Raw genomic sequence first — 20,992 nt, forward strand, 5'->3', positions numbered from 1 at the left:
ACGAGCGTGGAGGAGTTGAGCGGCAGAGGATTGTTTGCCGAGAACAATGTCGTCTGCGACCTTGGCACCGCGGTGCGCGCGCCCGCGTTGGGAGCGCCGTGTTGTCTCCGTGATGCGCGTGCTCGTGAGCACGGTGGGTGTGTACGTGCACGTAGCCTGGCACAGGCGCAGTGGTGACGTCACCGCCACTTAGTAGCGAATTCGCGGTTGTTTGTTGTTGGTGGAAGCGCCGAGAGGTCCGCGTCAATTTGTGTTTGTTCGCGTGGTCCGACTGCGGATGGGAAAGGGCTTTTAAATTGGGTGAAATCTCCTTCTTCGGCTGAGCCAGACATCCCATGACTGCACGGCCGATAACCCGAACCCTTCAAAGGCAACTTTCGTCACACTGAAATGAAACATGTACACAACATGTTATGTGCTATCAAGACGGTCCATTGCACGAAACGTCGCCTGTTCTATATTTGTTTCCTTTTAAGGCCGCACACACAGTGCCATTATTGACGAATGTATTGAGAGTTTGTTATTGTTGCTGCTAGCTGTGCTTGTACCACCACTACCAAAGCAGCAACAGCATAATCACCAAATAACCCACTGTGATATGGCTGCTGTGAATTTATTTCGCTGTGTGCTTCATGTCCACGAGCCTTCTTGGATTTCCTCCCAGATGTATAACTCTCCTTCAAACGCAAACTCTTGCTTGACATAAACACCCGGGGGGCTTACAGTAAACCGGTTTGGATACGCACAATGGAGGTCTGATTGTGTGGTATAGTTAATTTTTAATACGATACATGATACTCCACAACAACGCATTCCTATTATTTTACATTCATTAACGAGGAATTGGGATCCTGCTGTGCCAGAGTGCGCGGCAGCTGAGAAAATTGGCAGAGTTGCTTAAATCCCCTCCGCCGCCCCTGTCCACCCAGCAGTACAAATGGGTGCACACCAATTGGGTTCAGTGATTCTTAACCTGGGGCACAGGCACCCGCTGGTGGTGCGAGATGCCCTTTCTGGGGGTGCGAGAAGTGGCCAGATTTTTTTTTTAGAAAGTAAATCATCAAACACACAAATTAAGTACGGGCACGTAAGTACAACTACTTTGTTTCATCGAACATATGTGTTTATTGACATTATACTTATTTAACTATTGAGAACCAAAGGGGTACATGGCTGCAGTAAACGTTAACAACCCCTGTTTTAGTTGATAGATCAACATATCGTGCGTGGTGGGCTAAAGTGTGGATACTCCCACAGTTGCACCAAAAGCTTTGGCCGGTGTTGGAAAGTTGGCCAAATACCATCCAGAGAGGCCCTCTTGATCTCCCTCTAGTGGAGACCCTTCCGCCAGCGGGGGCTTGAGCAAGCAATTGCAGGGCTGTGCCTTTGCCTTAACAAAAGCCAGACTTCTCAATGCAGGAGAGTGTTTCATAAATAGGTTGTCTGATTTTATATGTGCGCCATCATTATTCATCAGCCATGGTCAACCCATTGCTGCCATGTTCCGCGATATGTATGCGGGCCTAATGGAGAAAATATTTGACACAAAACCTCGGAATTTATCAATAGATTAGTGTACGGAGCGCCTGTATGGGGGCTTTTGCGATCGAAATTGGACAAAGTTGCCTCCGAAATGAGGATGATTTATTTCTGTACACACTACGCATCTCTATGCCGAAATGCAATTTTCATTTTTTTTTATATATAAATATTTTGTCTAGCCTGAAAAACCGTGATAAACTCAAGGACCCCTTTCACTGAGCCATTGGACGCCCCACTGGGGCTGATGCAATCGTCGCAGTCAACACCGCGCGCGGTGGAACGGACTGGGTTTGTCTGCCGGCAACGTTTCACGTTCAGTCGATTTTTTTTAACACCCCCCCCGCACCCCCAATTGAAGACTGAAGACACCAAGGATAGAGTGACCTGGGCCACTCGTGTACAGCAGTGAAGCAGAGAGAAATCTGACCAACAAAAAAAATCACGCGTCTCTGTGTTTCTTTTAATGCGCCGCTGTTGCAGCGCGGACGTTTGGTTTGTTTGTGCGGCGGGGTGGTGGCGCAGGAGTTAGGGGCTGTGCCTCGTAGCAAGAAGGAACCTGGGTTCGACTCCCGACTCGGGCCTCTTGCTGTGAGGAGTTTGTATGCGTCCCCCCTGCCCCCACCGCCCCCCAGGTCACGCTGCACCGTCTTCCAATATATAAAAAAAAAACTACCACTTAATAATGTTGACACCACATTATTATCGATAGTCGTTTTATCGCTTGAAATGTAATTGTGAAATCTGAAAACTTGACGTATATTACGACCAGGGCGGTCCATCGCGAGGTGCCGTGGGGGGGGGGGCGGAACAAATCCCACACCATGTGGGCTCCCCGACGCCTTCAGGCTAGACAGGAAGTATTCAATCTGACAGAGTGACATCGAGTGCGGGGCTCCTCCAAAACGCGGGGCCCCGGGCGGTCGCCCCAATTCGCCATACCCGAGGGACGGCTCTGATTGCGACCGTGGTACATTTAACTTAATTTCATTTACGCGATATATATTCATATATATATGTAATAAACGACTGGACCACGATGTCTGGCTCAGTGTCCTTTATTATTCGGTTCGTGCTGTACACCCACACGGCTGTCTTTACTCTGTAGCTTCTCCACGGTGCTGACTCCAATGTCGGCCCGATCCACAACAGCAGCTCCGCTGCTGTTTCTCTCTCACAGCCCCCCTTGGCTGTACTCGCTGCTGCTCTTCTCCCTCCGCAGCTCTCACAGCTTCTTGCTCTCTCTCTCTCTCTCCGCAGCTCCTCCTGGCAGCCACACCGCTGCCTCTAACAAGCAGCCCCCTCTCTCTCTCTCTCCGCAGCTCCTCCTGGCAGCCACCCCGCTGCCTCTAACACGCAGCCCTCCTGGCTGTCTCCTCCCCAGCTGCACACCACTCCGCAGCTTCCTCTTATCTTCGGGGTTGGCTCCCGATGGCCGTCGGCGCCCCCCCTCTCCACACTTGCCCGCGTGGCCTCACTCTTTTCCGCTCACACCCCGACTACCTTCCCCTTCCGGTTTACCCGCTTAAAGCCCCGAACCTTACCCCCACGTCACATGACTCCACCCCCCGTGACGTCACCTCCGGAAGGTCGCTTACGCCCGCATTACACCACCCTCCCCCGTAGAAAAATCCCAGCCGACCTCGGCTGACCAATAGCCAATCGTAATGCGGCGAACCGAGCTTCCCCCCCTAAAGGACACTAAGCATATAATGTAACAGCAAGAACAACAACAACGCAATCAACATCAACGATCGTACAAAAGCATGCAATAAATACAACTGTAAGAAGAAAATAACAAGACAGCAACAATCAACGAAACGTAAGCGATTTGGAACGTGTGCGGGTCGCCGGCCCGTCCCGGACGGTCGGCGGCCCACTCGCAGAACGGGAACGCGATGAAAGTCGAGGAATGACAGGGGGTAATCCCCCTGTCGCAGCTGGAAGTCCACCGACGTCCCGTGTCCCTAAAGAGTTAGCCTTGGGCTTGTCCTGTGACCGTGCCCGCAGCTGGGTCGGAAGGGCTGCAGGGCTCGAAGGTCCCGCAGACCTGGCAGGCGTCCTCCGAGCAGGGCCCCTCGTCCCCCGCAATGTCACGGCCGGCCTGTCTGGAACAGGTACGACAGGCGCTCCAGCGAGATCAATGGACGCAGGCAGGGGAGAGTCAGCAGCAACAGACCCCGGCAAGGCAACATTGGGGGATGACGCATCATGTAAGGGAGCAACATATGGTTTCAAGCGCGACGTATGCACAACCCAGAGACGAGACCCAATCTGGACGCGTGCTGTCTGTGGGTTGGGAACCGCAATGAGGCGTACGGGACCATGCCAGGGTTTGTGCAATTTCGGCGAGGTCCCCGGACGTACCTGTGGACAATGAAGCCAGGCTAGGTCCCCAACCTTCCAAGGGCACTCCCCCTCAGACCGTCGCGCATATCGCTCGTTCCGGGCCTGGGCTTTGGCCGTAGCCACGCGGGCATTCTCCCGCGCCTCCGTGACTCGGCGAACCGTGTCCTGAATGTATCCAGGAAGTGGTTTACGAGGTCCCTTCACCCCAGTTCCCAATTGCACATCCACCGGCGGCACGTTTTCCCGACCATACATAAGGTAAAACGGCGAATATCCTGTAGCCGCATGAGGCGTCATCCTGTACGCCGAAAGCACCCCGGGGATGTGCAGATCCCAATCTGATTGTTGTTCACTCACGGTATGGCAAAGCATGGCAGACAACGTCCTGTTCAGCCGTTCAACCATACCATCCGTCTGCGGATGGTATGGGGATGTCCGTACTTTCTTAGTCCCAAGGCCCGCGCACACTTCCGCCAATAATTTAGAAGAGAAATTCCTGCCCTGGTCCGTGAGGAGTCTCTCAGGCGCCCCCTTATCCATAATATACCCAAACAAAAAGGCGTCGGTAATGGCCGCGGCCGACTGATCGGGCAACGGCCAGGCCATCGGCCAACGGGAGAGGTACTCAACCCCTACCAGCAAATATTTATTACCCCTCGCCGATGGTGGAAAAGGTCCCAATATGTCCAGCGCCACCAATTCATTGACTCGAGACACCTGAATCGACTGGAGAGGCGGCACGTAAGGATGTTTCGGCGGCTTACGTTGTGCACACGCAGGGCACGCGCGCACGTGCCCTACGACATCTGTCGCCATGCCGTGCCAAAAATAATGACGTTGCAACGTCAACAAGGTCTTCTGCACCCCTAAATGTAAGAGAGTGTCACAATGGAGGGTTCTAATCAACTCGAACCGCAAGGACGTTGGTACCACCAGGCGCCAACGTTCCTGGAAACCCTCCCGCCACATAAGCAGACCATCTCGGAGAGCGGTTTGCGGCCCCACAGCCGTACTCGGACTCCCATTGTCCTTAGCAGACCGCTTCCGCAAGGACACCAATGACTCATCCATCATCTGTTCCCGGATCCAGACAGACCGCGGCAGATTCAAAACCCCGTCAGCCGGTCCCGGTTCCATCGGAGTGTCCGACTTCTCGACGGCCAACGTGAGCGGCTGAGGGGGGTTTGGAATCGGCGAACACCTATGCGTCCCCGACTCACATTTACAAGGGGCGCGCCGCGGTAATCTGGAAAGTGCGTCAGCGTTCGCATGGCGCACTCCCTTCCGATGTTGAATTTGGAAGGAAAATTCCTGTAGCGTGTCCAACCAACGTGCCAACTGTCCGGATGGCTGGTCAATTTTAAGGGCATATTGCAAGGCCGCATGATCCGTACGCACAATAAAAGAACGACCGTAGAGGTATGGTCGAAATTGCCGTAGGAAAAAAACAACCGCCAATAGTTCTCTGCGAGTGACACAGTAGCGGGTTTCCGCAGGAGACAAGACTCGGCTACCATACGCCACGACACGCTCTACACCCCCTTTAGACTGTGATAACACCGCCCCAATACCTGTGTCACTCGCGTCCGTATCAAGAATGAATGGGTGATCGAAATCGGGATAATCCAATGTTGGGGCCGTGGCCAATAGATCACGCAGACTCCGAAAGGCCGCCTCCTCCGGCTGTCCCCAAACAAACTTCCGTCCTTTACCCGTAAGGAGATGCAAAGGCCTCGCAATCGTCGCAAAACCCGGCACGAATCTTCGGTAATACGAGGCAAATCCCAAAAACCGCCGAACATCCCCCACGGTGGCCGGAGTCGGCCAATCCCGGACGCACGCCGTCTTTTCCGGATCCGTGGACACTCCCTCAGCGCTCACGATGTGCCCCAAATAGCGGACGGACCGTTGCAGTAGGTGACATTTCTTTGGTTTGAATTTCAATTTGGCAGAACGCATCCTCGTGAACACTGTCTCCAGCCGCGTCAAATGTTCATCGAATGTGCGGCTGAAGACAATGATATCGTCCAAATATATAAGACATGTCTCCCACTGCAACCCCGTCAAAACGAGCTCCATCAATCTTTGAAATGTAGCAGGGGCCGCATTCAATCCCATCGGGAGACAGTTGAATTGAAATAACCCCTGCGGCGTACGGAATGCGGTTTTCTCCCGTGAGGACTCGTAAAGGGGAAGCTGCCAAAATCCCGAAGAGAGGTCCAGTGTGGAAAAGAACTTAGCCCCCGACAATGCGTCGAGGGAGTCATCCATACGCGGCAGGGGGTACGCATCTGCCACCGATATCTTATTCAATTTGCGGAAATCAACACAAAATCGCAATTTGCCATCCTTCTTCTTAACCAAGACGACTGGAGCGCCCCATGGGCTGTTAGATGGCGATATAATGTCCGCAGCCAACATGTCTTCCACTGCCCCCCGTACGTGTTCTCGCTCCGCAGGACTCATCCGATGCGAATTTAATCGAATAGGGGCAGCATCGCCCGTCTCAATGTGATGGTAAAGCAAGGAAGTGCGGCCCAAATCCAAATCATCGGAGCTGAACACGTCGGAATATGTCAACAACAATTTACGCAGCGCACCACGTTGCTCCATGGACAGGGAAGAATTTTCGTCACATAATTGAGCAACCCAACGATCATCCGAACTCCTTGGCTCGGAAACCCCAGCAACAACTCCCCGGCTATGTGGACAATCATGGGTCGCAAACGCCGTAGTGGCATGTGCCACAACCGTACCGGCCGGGACACGGACGTTTTCTCCCCCCGCATTAAGCACCTGTAAAAACGGTAATTGATCCGGCCGGACGATGGTCTGTGCCCCCACTAACGCCAACCCGGTTGTTATCGTGGCGGACGGTGACAACAAGACCCCTACTGCTCCTAGCCGATCAGGCAGGGGCTTCCGATACCGCAAGGGTATAAGCATCTGTGTACCAGGTGGGATGTCCACAGATGCGACGGACAGCGCCTGCACTTGTACGGCCGAAGCAGGTCGCCCCCAGGGCGACGGCAGAAACGAGATTTGACGGCCCCCCGGCAGTTCAATACAATTCTCATTGATTTTGATCAAAATGGGCATCTTAGCCAAAAAATCGGTGCCTAACAAACAAGGAACCGCCAAAGATCTCGATATCAACACAACACCCGAGGCCGACACATCCCCAATAGATATCTTAGCATCCACCTGACCCACGATACCCATGCTACCCCCGTTCGCAGCGACGCACGACCCATAAACCGGACGCACAGCCCGCGACGGAATGCCCAACAGATGGAAAATGACATCCGATATAATAGTCGCAGACGCGCCCGAGTCGACCAAAATGCGCACGTCCACACCTTGTATGGACCCCGGTACAGTGGACGAACCCGTAGCGGCCGCGACAACTCTCCGTGCCAATTTGCGCCACTGCGTAACTGAATGACAAGGCCCCGTCGATGGCCTTTCTTTAACAACAACAATAGGATCGCGCAACACAGGTGGTGGGTGAGGTGGAAAGCCTTGCCGAGTGTCTGGTGCGTGCCGACATGCCTGTTTCGGAGGATCTTTAGCCGACTTGACCGGTGCCGAGGCCTCCTGCTGCGGCGGAGCCGGGAAGCGGGCCCAGCAGTCTCTGGCGTAGTGGCCCCTACGCCCGCAGCGGAAACATTCGGCCTCGTTGCGCCGAAGCGCAGGCCTCGCCTCCTGACGGCCCCGTTCTGGTAGCACCGCGCGCGGTCTCGGCCCGCCGCGTCCCGTCCATGGAGCGGAGGCGGCCGTCAGTTGTTGAGGGCCCCGGTCATCCGGAACATAGACGGCCTGCGCAGGGTTCCACCCCAGCGCCTCCTCTTCTTTGACGGGCTCCCCCGTCCACGCCGTCACTTGTTTCCAGCGACGGAGGTTGAATTGCGCATCGAGACACTTAGCAGCCATCCGGGAAGTTAGCTTCTCATGCCCACACACAGGCATGGGGATCCCTAGATCCCGAGACAGCTCCAACATTTTCCCTAATATGAGAGGCTCAAGCAGGTCCTGTGGCGTCTCAGGATAAGCTGCCATGGCCAGCTCCAGCACCGCACCCCTGAACGCCACGGGCGACTCCTCTGGTGCTCGTTGTCGTTGAGCGAATCGCCGATGCGCATCATCTGGTGGCTCATAAGCATCGGCCATTTCTTGAAAAACACCACATAAAGTTGCCTTCTTATCGGTCGCTATGGAACGGAAGAATCGGACAGATTCGTCGTCCAGGAGAGTCGGCAACACCTCCAAAGCCTCCGCATCGGTCCATCTTGCTGTGCGTACCGCCGCCAAGAAGCGGCAGGCGAACGCGCTCCAGTCCCCACCGACGGAAAATTCTTTAACTGTTGTAAGGTGGCGACTCCGACTCCTCTTCCCGCCGTCTTCCAATGGTGGTGGTTGTGATGGCAAATTCAAAATGGCGTCGGCCCGCGGCGTGGCCAAGATGGCGGTTTGGCGCCACGGAGCGCGCAAAATGGCGGCCTCTTGCCGCGTGGGCAATGGCGGCGGCAGGACAGGCAACGTGGCGGCCCGCGGAGCACCACTTGCATCATCCATCGTCCCTGGCGCGACGAGATGGCATAGATGCGCCAGGACGTCCTTAAGTGCCTCCAGTTGTACCGCCATCGCTTGCCATCGTTGATCCGCGTCTGATGATGTCGACGGACCCGCCACCGCGCCAACATCCTCCACTCCCGTTCCCGTGGTCTCCTCAGCCGGGCTCTCCTCCACCACCCCAACAGGATCCGCGGTTGGAGGGAGTTCGTCGTCGTCAGACGAAGAAGCCGATGCAGGCGCCGGATTAACTTTCTTCCTCACTTGTTTCGACATGCCGTTGCACTTCCGACACCAGTGTAATAAACGACTGGACCACGATGTCTGGCTCAGTGTCCTTTATTATTCGGTTCGTGCTGTACACCCACACGGCTGTCTTTACTCTGTAGCTTCTCCACGGTGCTGACTCCAATGTCGGCCCGATCCACAACAGCAGCTCCGCTGCTGTTTCTCTCTCACAGCCCCCCTTGGCTGTACTCGCTGCTGCTCTTCTCCCTCCGCAGCTCTCACAGCTTCTTGCTCTCTCTCTCTCTCTCCGCAGCTCCTCCTGGCAGCCACACCGCTGCCTCTAACAAGCAGCCCCCTCTCTCTCTCTCTCCGCAGCTCCTCCTGGCAGCCACCCCGCTGCCTCTAACACGCAGCCCTCCTGGCTGTCTCCTCCCCAGCTGCACACCACTCCGCAGCTTCCTCTTATCTTCGGGGTTGGCTCCCGATGGCCGTCGGCGCCCCCCCTCTCCACACTTGCCCGCGTGGCCTCACTCTTTTCCGCTCACACCCCGACTACCTTCCCCTTCCGGTTTACCCGCTTAAAGCCCCGAACCTTACCCCCACGTCACATGACTCCACCCCCCGTGACGTCACCTCCGGAAGGTCGCTTACGCCCGCATTACATATACATACAACCGCCCCCCCCCCTCCAATACCCACCCCCACCACAACTTCGAGAGAAGTGCTCTGAATTGCTCGATTAGGCGCGGGCCCTTTTGCCTGCCGAGACTCACAGTCCACGTTTGCCTCCTAAGTGTTTAAGCACCGTCGGCGCGACGCAGGCGCCGTGTCATCGCTCAGGATTACGGCTGTTCAGTGAACGTAATGAGCGCTAATGCGAGTGCATTACCGCTGTCAGGCATGGCCAATGACTATGGGTGGATGCTCACACTCGCACACACACACGCACAAAGACAAAGGTACCCCCCTACAGACTGTTTGGGGCAAGTGCTGTTAGCGAGCACCTGTGAAGGACGGAACACCACACGATAGCAAGGTGTGGTCAGGACCACACCCGGTTGCCTTTGTCTCCCCGCTACTGATTTTTTTTATATCACACCAGGTACTCATTTTAGTCTGAGTGGATCTAGGGGACTCCGAGGACGGGTGTTGGTAGTGAGCGGGATTTGAACTCGGGTCGCCGTGCTCGGAGCGCAGTGCGCTAACCGCTGCACGACCGCTCCACACACCGCTCCTGATAAAGACAAAGATCCCCTTATAGCCTTACCATACTGTTGGGGTAAGTGCTGTTAGCGAGCACCTATGAAGGCTGGCACGGATCACAAAGGGGTGGATGGTCAGCGTCACGCCCGGCCACCTTTGTCTCCTTAGGGTTGATGTTTACACACACAACAACAACCGCCATTCGCCACTAAGTCGCGGTGACGTCACCACGACACTTGTGCCAGGCCATGTGCACCTTGAGGCCACGTGAAGTGTCGAACGCCCGCTGGCAGGAGGTCACGGGGCAGACCCAGGTGCCACGGGTCGACTGACTGAGATTACCGAAATGACTGGCTGATGTACCACCTGTGCCTCCAACTGTACCAACTTGCTGTGCTTTATCCACCCGGCGCTCCGTTCGTTGTTGTGAGCGTCGCACACATAGACACGCGCACACACACGTAGACAGAAAACATTACAATGCGCCTTTGCACAAAACAAACACGCGCTCAGGTGGTAGGAGACCGTCAGATGATGACCATTAATATCTCGTGATACACGAATACATTTTATTATCATCATTATTATTATGGACAGACGATTGCCTTTCACCAAATCACGCGTGAGGCGCCCGTCCCGTCGTAAGCTAAGCCGGCGTGAGCCCGGCTAGAGCCCACTGGGCCGTTACGCTGAACAGGCAGGGGTGGAAGAGAGATCGCATCTCTGGAGTCGAGAGCTCTCGGGAGCTGGGCTTGAAGTGCAATTATACTCACTTTTACACAATGGGTTTTTTGAGCAATCATTGGTGACCGGGCCGATACCATCATACCGCACGCGCACACTCGACACTGTTAGCTGGAGCGAACGCTCTTGGGTCCCAAGTCTTAAAGGGTCACGTTTGGGATTCCTCGTTTCCGCGCTCTTCACGATGATGACGGCGATGATGGTGATACGAGGACGGCTCTGGGTTGGCACGCACGCGGTAATAGATATATTTTATTTTGGAAATATAGTGCAAGCAAAGTGTCGTGAGTGAAACTGAACCAATCTGTGATTCTGCATTTGGATGTTTCGACCAGATCCGCGTATGATCGTTGCATTGTGTGTACGCCTGCTGTATTACAAACACATTCCTGCGGAGGGAGCTGGTAGGAACGTTGGGTTGCTCGGTCAATGGCCAGGGTCAACGGCGGCGTGGTGTATTCCGCAAATATGCCCGACTGTGAGGGCGGGCACAAGCCGGCGTGAGTAGGTTGAAGGTTGAGTTTTATAATGGCACCACGGGGTGACCAGCCCCTCCCCACCCAGCCCTACCCCTCCCACCCCGCACCCAGCCCCACTCTCCCCACCCAGCCCCTCCCCACCCTTCCCTCTCCACCCAGCCCCACCCCTCCCATTTTTGGAAGCACGACGGACGGACACAATAATCCCCTGTGGGCTGGTGTAACCAGGAGGTTCCTACCAGTATCAAACCTTGGCCATAAGTCAGGAGACGACAATCTCCACGCCCGCACAGGTAGGAAGAGAGTTTCACGAGTCGGCGTGATCCATCAACCCTCAGCGGCTCCGCATTGCGGGATGGCAGGCGTGCACAGCCACGACATGTCCCTGATATTTACAGACACCCTCTTGGGAGAGGCAGCTGATTGACATCTCCCTTCGCCAGAAAATTCATCACGAAACCACCGCTGGCCAGCTGAGCACGCGAGCACGGCTGTTTTTCCATCTTGTGCGAATTACCCGAACTGCTTTGCGCGGCTGTGATGTCACGTCGGCACGCGCGTTCCTGGTTATCGCCGTGACCAATCCACATTCTCAGCACCGATCCCTCATTCTTGTATGACCATCTGGAGTTGACATGTGCAGGTTAACCTCGACATAGCCTCGTGTTGTACCTAACACAGTAGAACCGCCTCCTCTTAACGACGGTAATTATTGGTTCCATGAATCCGGTCGTCAAATGATTTGGTCGTTGAGCGAGTATAGGAAATACACGTTAAAGGCTTAATTCGTTCCGATAGCATCGAAAGTTACCCCTTTTCACCCAATAAACGTACTTTATAATAATTAAACTATCGATATTAATACGTAAACATACGAACAACATGATGCACACATACTATTAAAAGAAACATGGTTAATCAATGCATGGATTCATATTTAATGTACCTACAATAGCGCGTCGCTAACAGGGGACTACTCGTTAAGCGAACACATTTGGCTCTATGGAGGCCCGTCGTTAAGCGACTCATCACTAACATGGGTGGTCGTTAAGAGGGGTTCTACTCTTCATCAAATTGATGTCGCTACTTTTGTTGAAGAACCACCCCAGGTGCCTTACCAACTTTGGAGTGTTTGTGTGAGTGAGTGAGTGTAGCGGTGAGCGCGCTGCGCTACGAACCTGGCGACCCGGGTTCGATTTCCGCTCACGGCCAACACCAGTGACGATTATCTGAACCGGTCCTGGGCCTCCCCTAGGTCGACTTAGCCTCAAATGAGTACCCGGTGCGGTGTGTAAACATCGCCACTGGGGAGACAAAGGCGGTCAGGCGTGGTGCTGGCCCACCCACCCCCTCGTGTACCGTTCCTGCCTTCATAGGTGCTCGCTAACAGCACTTGCCGCTACAGTCTGTTAAGGCTATACGGGGGATCTTTGTCTTTGTGTGATGACCTGGGTTTGATTCCCAGCCACATGCCAACACCAGCAGCAAAGTATGTCTCAACCTCTCTTGGTCCTCCCCCGTGTCGGCTCAGCCCCAAATGAGCCCGAAGATTCAACGACGCAGAGAGAGGCCGGCTCACAGGCAGCAGGGGGGCAGCTCGCACGCATTCACATGTTGCGGTGCGTTTTCTCATCATTTACAGAACCTGTTGGGTGTTGCTGTGGGTGTGTAAACATCAACAGGGAAAAGACAAAGGCAGCCGGGCAGGATGTGTGGCCACACCACCACCTCGTGCCCTATTCGCTGCGGCTACAGCTCATCTTCTACACGAAAAGTTCACTGCATTCCTCCTTTTCATCATCACCGAGACGATGTGGAGCAGTGGTCGTTTCATCCCCACGTCCCCAAGCCCTATTGCTCTCATTACACCCACCCAATGCACCCCCCTCCCCCCCCCAACCACCAACAACACCACCACAATCTCAGTTAACAAACCGCATCCTGTAAAAGTTGGCATTGCCCATGAAAGGAGAGAGGATGCTCGCGTTGGCATTCGTAGCGCCAAAAGAAATAACTCCGTGGTGCCCACTGTGAAAAAGAAAAACCCTGTGATCTCACTGTGAACATGAGGTCGCGCAGTTTCCCACCTAACTCGGGGTCCCTGGCGTACACGTGGAGTTCTTAAAGCCAGAGACCGACTCTGCCGGTCCCCTGCGCACCGCCGCTCGGTGTCGCGGGGAAGCTATATTCGGTTCACACCCCTCCGCTCCCTTCTCCTCCCCTCACCTTTCCTCATCTCACCCCCCCCCTCCCCTTACTTTCCCTCCCAAGCCGAGGTTGTAATTTGTGAGAAAACACCATGAGTCACATCGCCCCCACCCCCTCGCCCCGCGCCTTGGATTAATTGATTTTATTTCCGCGAGCGAGGAGCGTTTGATTCCGCGCCGCGAGCGATGTTTTGAGGATGAGACCGCGAGTGGCCGTGCCGGTGTTCGGCGTCCAGCGAGCGGTGATGGATGCAGCGGCCGCAGCCAAGATGCTGATCTGCCGTTGCTTGGACGTAAATATAATATCGCCACTTGCGCGAAAACGCAACACGTAGGAAGGCGGAATTAGGTTTTACGGCAGTGCCGCGTCCGAGATAAATGAGCGGATTTAATAGCAGAGGCGGATGTCGGAGCTTCCCACGTATGTATGTTGAACTTCTTTCGCACCGTACGTAAGCCAACCGTGGTAATCCGAGGTGCGGGATGAACGGAAGGCGATGGAGGGGAGGGAGAAGGGGGTCACGTTTTGTAACATTAAGATTTTTAAACAGGGCCCGCATTAATGACACACTAATAATAGAACACACATGAAATGTATTCTCTCTGGTAAACATGAATAAAATTGTAATCTTCAGGGTTGGAGAGGGCGGTGGGCGGATGTGTGTGGGTGGTGGGGGCAGCGACCATCACAGCAAAGGAGAAGGAGCCAAGGGAAGCGAAAGGAAAGGGGGAAGAAAGAAGAGAGAGAATGTATTGTTATGATTATGATGGTGATGATTGGCTGCATCTGAATTCCCATTGAATGCGTGCACATTTGACCCCGGGCTGCTATCGCAACTGGGGTCGTGTTTACATCCAACAGCGAGGAGGGCCGGTGGAAAGTGATGCCTCACATGGGAACTCTCAAATCACGTCCCTCTTGTCCCACGCAATTAATGGCCCAATTATCTTGCTAATTATTCCTCCGCGATCGCTCACGGGTTTTCTGGGCATATTTAAACAAAGGCATTTTTATTTCTCACTTGTATTGGCCTTCCATAACCGTTTTCACCATCGTCACCGGCACTTTCCACCAGTGCCACGACCATCACCGCTACCAACAGCGCCACCACTATCGCCATAAATACCGGCAGCACCACTATCACCTGTGCCACCGATTGTATAATTGGCAATTAATTTCAACACCAATTACAAAGCCTGCGAGTGACGGATCGAACAAAGGCAACGGAAATTACTTCCCTTACGACTGGCACTCGTTACCCGTCTCGCAGTGAACATGCACATGCCACGCACAAAGACAAAGATCCCCCGAATAGCCTTAACAGACTGTTAGACCAAGTGCTGTAAGCGAGCACCTATGAAGGCCAGCAAGGCACACGAGGAGATGGGCGACACGCACCATGCTCGGCCGCATTTGTTTCCTGAATGGCGATGTTTTATACACCGCACCAGGTTCTCATTTGAGGCTGAGTCGACCTAGGGAAGGCTCAGGACTGGTTCAGATAATAGCCACTAGTGTCGCCATAACCACTACCTGCACCACCACTACCATGATCATTATACCACGACCACCAGCAGCACCACCTGCACCACCACTACCATGATCATTATACCACGAAAACTACCAGCACCACCTGCACCACCACTACCATGATCATTATACCACGACCACCACCAGCAGCACCGTAACCACCAGCATCATCACTACCACCACGAGCAGCACCATCACCATCGCCACGAATATCAGGGATTGATGATGGATAGGCAAAGACTGCTAATCCTACATCCAGTCGGGTTATCTCGCCGCTCACTATGCTAATGCTGGGCTGCACAAGGCACTCGCATATCCGATTTTGCATCAGGCAAACGCCGCCTGTGGCTGGGATTAAATCCAAAATGATTTGGGCCGAGACGACGAGCAATCACTGTTTCCCACCAGCCTCAACCGTAGTCGAGAGGCGAGTGTACACACGAGCCTACCCACTCGCCTACCCACAAACCTACCCAATAGTCTCCCCACTAACCTACCCAATAGTCTCCCCACTAACCTACCCACTATCCAAATCAACATTATAGGCTACTCTTCCAACTAGCGTACCGACTATCTAAATCAACTTTACTGGCTAGGCTAACCTACGCACTAGCCCAACCTCTATTCAAGTCAACATTATAGGTTAATCTACCCACTAGCCCTGGAAGTCCATCTTTTTAGGACTGATCGGTGACGTTATTTATTAAGAATCGTCTCATATTCATACGCAGTGTGGCTCTGGAACATTAACGGTTTTTTTTTTTGCACCGAATTAGTTTTCTCTTCTTGTTATCATGCTCGCCGACCTCTGAACTCACCTAATAGCTTACCCAGCTGCCTCTGTCAGTGGCTGCTCCCTCATTGTGGAATCGCTGTCGCATTATATTTGGGAATTAAAATTCATTGCCGACCCAGAAAAACCTCCGTTCATTCTTCGAACTCAAGTTCAATCGCAGATGTGGCTTCGTTAAATAATCGGCGCGTGAGCCAGGAGTCTGCGTGGATCCCGTGTACTCATCGTGTTCGCTTTGTTAATCAATAAAAACAATAACAAATGACGATTTATTTTTTTTGTAACAAAATGTTGCCACTTTTTTTTCGCGTTTTAGACCGGTCCCCTTGTTCGTGTAACATGTAAAGCGCAAGTACCGATAGTCGCTGCCTTGTATCGTAACCGCGCTTGTGTCACTAACATCTGCACCGTGAAGTACCATTTGTAGCATCTCACGACGGCCATGGAATCGAGCCTTGCAGCTCATGTGGGCCCTTCCCGCCACAATGAATACGACCTAAATCTATCCAATAGCCCCAGTTTGCTGGTCCGCAGAGAGCCTCACACGCAATTGAAGCCGTCCCAATTCCGCGAGCCTCGTACACATCCCGCAGCCCCAGAGAATCCTTACAGCGTCTTGAGACAGATCCCCCCCCCGACCCCGTCAGCGAGGGAGACATCGTCCCCCCAGGCCTCGCGTTGTCAGACGAAACGAAGAATTTCGCGGTCAGCTCCAGCAAAATTGTCCCTAGGTCGGAGCCCGCATTGTGTCTCTTTTGTTATTTGTACAGAAACACATCACAAGACGTTATTAACTTCCTCCCTGGTCCACAATACAGGCTTGTTTTGGGTTAGATCGTGTAAATATATGAATGTGTCGTTATGGATGATATTGGTCGCGAAAGACTCCGTGTTAAACTTCCTCATTGGTTTTGGTGTTCGACGAGTCTACCCAATAGGCTGTCAACTCGCCTACCCTATAACCTACTCAAAAGCCTCGCCTGCCCACTCGTCTCTTTAAATATGCCTACTAGCCGAACAACTAGTCTTCCCACGAATATAATAGTCGACCCAAAAGCCTCTATAATTAACTTCCCCACTAGTCTGCCCACGAGCCTAGCCACTCGCTTAAACACTCGACTAACAAAGAGCTCATCCAAGATCCTAACACATAGCCCAGCCACTATTAGCCTGCCCACTACATTGTTCACGAGCCCCCTCCCCCCTATTAGCCTGCCTAAAGCTCGTGGCTGCGGGGCTCCGCGAAGTCGGCGCTGTGCTTCACGCGGCCCGTACGCGTCGTGACCCCCGTCTCCGCGGTTTTCGAATTGGTGTTCTTTCAATCTTAATTTTAGAACTTTCGTGACTGCAGGAATTATTATTTGTTTCTTTCGGTTAAGTCACGTCTAAAGATAAAATAATAAATTAAATTAAATAATAGAATACGACTTTTCGATTGCAACACAAGCAATCATCATGATGATGATTGCTGGTGTTCTTTCGTAGCTTTAAGTTGAACGATCGGGCGGGCATGGATCTGTGCGGCGTGGGGTGCCACGCTGTCGCCGTCAACGCGCTGGATTCTCGGTGCAAATGTCGCCGGTTCGATGCCATGTGCTGGTTTGCGGCTGTCGTAATTGCGGGGAACGTTTCTTAACATATCCCTCGCCTTCGACCAGACACCAGTACACATGGGAACACCGCAGTGAGTCGATTAGCGAGCCACCCTGTGTCATGGTGTAAAGTGTGGGTACTCCGGATTCTTCCAAGGCCCTTCTGCCAGCAGAGGCGAAAGCAAAACATTGCGGGGTTGCACCCTTACCTTGACTTTTTACAAAGACGGAGACAAAGACCGCCCGTATAGCCTTAACAGACTGTTTGGGCAAGTGCTGCTCGCGACTACGTAATACCTATGAAGGCCGGCATGGCACACGAGGGGGTGGGTGGCCAGCACCACGCCCGATTGTGGTCACAGACACCACGCCTTTGTCTCCCCAGTGGCGATGTTTGCACACCGTACTCGGTACTCATTTGAGGCTGAGTTGACCTACGGGAGGCCCAGGACCGGTTCAGATAACCGTCACTTGGTGTTGGCCGTGAGCGGGAATCGAGCTCGGGTTGATAGTGCAGCGTGCTCACCGCTACCGCTCCCCACCTTCTACACACACACATTATGTCATATACACATTTGGAAATGCGATCGCAGATGGGGATGAAAAAAAAACGACATAGCAAATGTTTAAAGTTATACAGGGTAATCCAGTCTTAGATCCCCCCCCCCCCTCAATAAACTCAGGGAAATAAATTACCGAGAAGAAAGCATGCGATTTCAAAGCCTAGGCACGTCCCCCCACCAATCTGACGGCGCTCATTAAAATCCTTCAACACTCTCCCTCCGATTGTAAGGTGCGGAGCAATCGCTCGTAGGATATTCAATCAGCTGTTGAGTGGAAAGTAAGAGAGGGGCTTGTTCAGAATCAGTGTGGGGCGTCTAGACATGGATCGCCCTCTATTCCGCTGTCTTTTATTATTCACTCATTTTTGAACTGCGCTGATATTGATAATTTGAAAGTTGTTATTCTGCACTTCCAAGTGATGCTGTCTGTTGACGTTCCATCGTACATTCATGCATTCTTCTCAGATTGATTGCTTTTTTTTATTTAATTTAGCTAACGCATCAATAACGTCTCATTTATTTATTGTATTTTTCTCATTTTCTCTCCAATCGTGCCATCGACGTCATGTAATGAGACACGGTGTCTTCTTGTTTACGATCGTAGAATCGGTGACCATTATTGGGAATTAGTTATCGGTCCTGGAATCAATGGCCGGTGAAAGGCAAAGGTGCAGGTCTGCAATTTCTACCTGACGCCACCGGAAGGGTGCTGGGGCCTCTTTACCACGTGACCTGCCGAGCGACTAACCATTGGTGCGATCCATTTATGTCTCTGGGTGGACAACTGCAGAGCCAGAGGATGGATTTGAACCGGCGATCCTCTGGATTGCACGTCCAGTGTGCTAACCATTACATGACGATAACTCCCTTCATGTATGGTATTGGAAATTACACATTTTATATTCACTGCTAGACATTTATAGATGTGCAGTTGCTGGCAATGTCAAATAAACGGGTTTAACAAACACTAGTCGGGGCTGTCAGTGAGCAGTGTTAGAGAATGGGCTGTGGATGCAGATTTCGCATAGCTACTTCTGAGATCACATGAATTTCACCCTTTTTATCCACACATTAGGAGGTGCACTTTCCCACACGATCTGCAAACTAGAAATGTCCATGGCGTGACTGATATGTTTTATTTTTATTCCTAAAACTGGAATTCATCCAGATTAAGTGAGACGCCAAATTTCAATGCGGTGGGATTTTTCGTCACAGTCATTGGTGACTTGGATCGAGATCATCATCGTCAGGTCGCTCCCCTTGAGAATCTGGTTTTATCGCGGGCAGCTGCAACCGTCTTTCAGTCTCAGGCAATATCGGCGATGCCAGCTCACTGCTGCGATTCCCCATTTACGTTTCACTTTCTAAGAGTTTCCTTTTGAGAAAACTGTGACTTGAAAATCGTTCACGTGGGAAGAACTGCGCGTCAACATTCTTCAAATGTTGCAGTGTTTTGTATGTTTTGCGACACCGCCGTAGTGAAGCAATATTTCAATAGATCGATACACGAGGATGCGCTGCTTTCTGCTGAAACTTGTAAACCGGCAATTTTTTCGGATGTCTCGTTCAGACGCAGGTTCGGTGTTGACGATGGTGAGCGATACGTCGTCGTTGTTGTTGTCGTTGTTGTTGTTGTTGTTGGCGACTTCACAGGACACGTCCCATGGGTTAATGGCAACTTTCCACAAAGGGGAGGTGGGTGGGTGGGGGAGGTGAGTGGGTGGATAGATTTGGTTGGTGGTTGGGGGGGGGGAGCGAACGATCATTTCAATATTAGTCTCGGCGTGGCTTGCCCATCAGCAGCGTCGTAAAAAAAAAGCCCCCGACGAGACGAGGCTAGCAGACGTGTTTATTGAATCGCTAATAACGGAAGGAGTGCAGGTCGTGCTCTGCCGCTAGCCGCATCGCCTGCCAATCAATGTGAGAGCGCGCGTCATCAAGAGGTGGGGGCGTGCAGTGTGTGTGGGGGGGGGGTGACACGGGGGGTGGGGGGGGTGAGGTCAGGGTCCGTGTTGACTGAGTGTGTGGGCAACAGGCGGCGGGGGAGCTTTGGAGGCTCCGAGACAGCTGCCGGCGACGGAGAGGGTGGTGGTGGTAGAGAGAGAGATGGGGGGGGGGATAGAGAGAGAGGGGGGGGGGATAGAGAAAGAGGGGGGATAGAGAGAGAGGGGGGGGGGGTAGAGAGAGAGGGGGGGGGTAGAGAGAGTGGGGGGGTGTAGAGATAGTGGGGGGGGGGGTAGAGAGAGAGGGGGGGGGGTAGAGAGAGAGGGGGGGTAGAGAGAGTGGGGGGGGGGTAGAGAGAGTGGGGGGGGGGGTAGAGAGAGAGGGAGGGGTAGAGAGAGAGGGGGGGTTAGAGAGAGAGTGGGGGGGGGTAGAGAGAGAGTGGGGGGGGGTAGAGAGAGAGGGGGGGGGGTAGAGAGAGAGGGGGGGGTAGAGAGAGAGTGGGGGGTAGAGAGAGAGGGGGGGTAGAGAGTGGGGGGGGGGTAGAGAGAGAGGGGGGGGGTAGAGAGAGAGGGGGGGGGGTAGAGAGAGAGGGGGGGGTAGAGAGAGAGGGGGGGTAGAGAGAGTGGGGGGGGGGGTAGAGAGAGAGGGGGGGTATAGAGAGTGGGGGGGGGGGGGGTAGAGAGAGAGGGGGGGGGGTAGAGAGAGTTGGGGGGTAGAGAGAGAGGGGGGGGGGTAGAGAGAGAGGGGGGGTAGAGAGAGTGGGGGGGGGTAGAGAGAGTGGGGGGGGGTAGAGAGAGAGGGGGGGTAGAGAGAGAGGGGGGGTAGAGAGAGTGGGGGGGGGGTAGAGAGAGTGGGGGGGGTAGAGAGAGTGGGGGGGGGTAGAGAGAGAGAGGGTGTAGAGAGAGTGGGGGGGGGTAGAGAGAGAGGGGGGGGGGATAGGCGGAAGTGGAAGATACCTGGCGTGGTTTGGAAAGCACGTGGCGGCGGGGATGACATTGCTGTACCTACAATGACCACTCGCCAGTATCGAGCAAGGCTCTTCCATTATCGTCTCTTTGTTTGCCCGCGTTCTTGTATCCTGCAGCCCCCTCCATTACTGCTGGCGAACAATCGGTGCAAAACTAAGACGAAGACTCCCTCCCCCCCACCGTGTCGCTTCCACAGACTGCTGGGTAAAGTGCTGTTAGTGCTGTTAGCGAGCCACCACGGCATGCGAGGGGGCTGATTGGCCAGCACCACGCCTGGCTG

This window comes from Lampetra fluviatilis, chromosome 1 (genome assembly GCF_964198595.1).
Source record: "Lampetra fluviatilis chromosome 1, kcLamFluv1.1, whole genome shotgun sequence".
Classification (NCBI taxonomy): domain Eukaryota; kingdom Metazoa; phylum Chordata; class Hyperoartia; order Petromyzontiformes; family Petromyzontidae; genus Lampetra; species Lampetra fluviatilis.